The sequence below is a fragment of the Sinocyclocheilus anshuiensis genome, unplaced genomic scaffold, assembly GCF_001515605.1.
Source record: "Sinocyclocheilus anshuiensis isolate Anshui unplaced genomic scaffold, SAMN03320099.WGS_v1.1 scaffold38, whole genome shotgun sequence".
NCBI lineage: Eukaryota > Metazoa > Chordata > Actinopteri > Cypriniformes > Cyprinidae > Sinocyclocheilus > Sinocyclocheilus anshuiensis.
In genome coordinates this window covers 2,337,238-2,340,198 of record NW_015544213.1, presented here as the reverse complement: position 1 = coordinate 2,340,198, position 2,961 = coordinate 2,337,238, and positions in this window count along the sequence as shown.

The window sequence follows — 2,961 nt, the reverse complement described above, 5'->3', positions numbered from 1 at the left end:
AAATATAAAAATAAAAAATAATTCAGAATTAATAAAAAAATAGAAAAGTATCTCAATAATACTAAATGACAGGTTACCACAGATAGTTAACAAGATTTTCAATGAATTACTTTTAGCCTTTTCCTCACACAAATCTATTGCATGGCTATAGAAGACATATATAGCACACAATATAGAATGCAAGTTGTATGGAATACTTTTATGATGCTTTTTTGGTCCATTTTAGAGCTTGTCAGCCCTTTCCATGCACTTTCATTGTGTAGATGAGTGCGGTGTCAACATTCCTCAGTTTGTGCTCCATAAAAGAAATAAAGTAAATCATATAGGTTTGAAATTACATGAGAGTGAGTAAAATACAACATTTATAATTTTGGGGGAACTATCCTTACAACATTTCAACTGTGGGGTACATAAATATGTCACTCTACCCACCATTCACTGCTACACACAATAAACACTTTGTGAATGTACGAGTGGGAGGCACAACAATGTCATTCATCCAAAACACACAAATTAAAAAAATCCCCTTGATTCCTCAATGTTCTCTCCTCCAGTACATGTAATCAGTTTTGAAATTCAACACCAACTCGTACAAATCATGACACTGTGCAACAACAATAACAAGACTTGATACAACTGGAACAGATTATACACAGACTTAACAGACAGCAGAGATTTTTCACTCACCAGTCAAACTCTCAGATCATTGCGGTAAAACTTACATCACTTCATCAATATGTCACACCAAATGAAATAGTACATGATGTATCTGCTCTGAAATAATGCGGCAGATACATGAGTCAAATCTAAATATGAATTCATTACCCTGAAATTGTAAGGTACAACAAGATCAGGTCTTTTTTAAGTCTTGGGTGATTATGGATGAATATATTCATACATATTAGGCTATGTATATAGTTTATAATTTGTATGTATATATATATATATATATATATATATATATAATTTAATTTGTTTAACGTATTTTTATTGTTTTTATTATTATTTTTATATAATATTTTAGGATGGAATATGATCAGGACATATCCTTTAGCCATGTTTCATTACATTCACCCTTATAAGAATATAATCTGCCCAGATTTGTTGTAGTGGCTTTTCGCTGCAGCATGAACATCCACACATCTGGTTTTTGTTCAGAAACACTGTACAGAATCCTACATTTCTAAAGCAGGGAACAGACCTGCTATTAACATGTGGGGATTTTACCCAGAGTCACCATCTGGCCAGGAACTCCATTCTAGACTTCTGCCTACAATACAGTAAATAAATATAATAACATAATTCTGAAAAAAAGATTGTTCTGAAACATACATTAAGAATAAAGAATGAGCTGGCAAGTCAAGCCTTTGACCGGTCATGTATTTGTGTAACTTTTACTTAAACATTTCTGTAAACAAAAGTTAGATTCGAATGCGCAAAACATAGAATACAAATCCGTAAGTAACCATAGGATACAAGTTAGTCCGAATGTGCAAAATATGGACACTCGTGATTCGAATACAAATCGAATTCGCGTGAGCATGTAACCATAGCAACCGATCGCTGCTTAAACGTTTTTGTTAGGGATTGGTATCGGACAGTCAAAGACTTAAAGGCACTTTGGGACAGTGCATGTACAAACACAAATACTAGATGTAAAGTTAAAAGTTAGATTAGGCTACAAGTTACTCCAAATTGGTGAAATATAGACACTGGCAAATACAGTTCGTGTGAGCAAGTAACCATAGCAACCGATCACTGCTCGAGCAATTTTGTTAGGATTAGTAGTATTGGACAGCGCATGTCCAAACACAAATACTAGATGAAAAATTAAACAAAAACTAGATCAGGATACAAGTTAGTCCGAATATGCTAAATTTAGATGCTGGCTAATACATATTGCATTCTGCAGCACGTAACCATAGCAACCTATCACCGTTTGAGCGCTTTTGTTAGACTTGGACAATGCTTGTACAAACACAAGGGTTAGATGAAAAGTTAAACAAAAGTTAGATTAGGCTACAAGTTTCTCCGAATTGGTGAAATATAGACACTCGCAAGCAGGTAACCATAGCAACCGATCACCTTGTAGTATCAGACAGCGCATGTCCACTCAAAGCAGAAACACTAGATGAAAAATGAAACAAATTAGCGTGATTACAAATTACAAATGGCGTGAGCATGTAACCATAGCAACTGATAGCTGCTTGAGCGCTTTCATTAGAATTTTGTACAAAATACTAAATGTACACATCACTAATGTTTAAAGGGGTCATATGATGTTGCTAAAAAGAACATTATTTGGTGTAATGAAATGTGTTTATGCGGTTTAAGGTTCAAAAACACATTATTTTCCAGATACTGTACATTATTGTTTCTCCTCTATGCCCCGCCTTTCTGAAACGATTTTTAGAAAGCTCATCGGTCTGAAAAGCGAGGTGTGCTGTGATTGGCCAGCTATCCAGTGCGTTGTGATTGGCCGAATACCTCAAGCGTGTGAAGGAAATGTTACGCCTCTTACCATACTGTGATGCCGTGTCCCGGCCGGAGCGACCAGACAAAAACATTAAAACCCATTATAAACGAGGCATTTGTTGCATCCAGTGGGGACATAATTACAGATTATAATGACTTATACTGTCTTTTTAGGCGTTGCATCACGCTGCATAAACATAAAACCATGTCTGCATTTGTGATCGGAGAAATGACAAACAACAAGTGCTACTCTACACTGCTCAAAACTCGTGTTTGAATCGTCAGTGGCAAATCCTTTAAATATGAAAAACGTACTTACAGTCTGTGAGTCAGAACAGCCGTCATTGTAGTCTAGTCTACCAGGATCAGGAAACAGTCCTCCATAAAATGCGCTGCACACATCTGAATATTTGGGTTGAACTGTTCTGGAACAGTGTTGTAAATACAACTTAACCACTGATTTCTAGTCGTGTCCTCTTTTGGAAG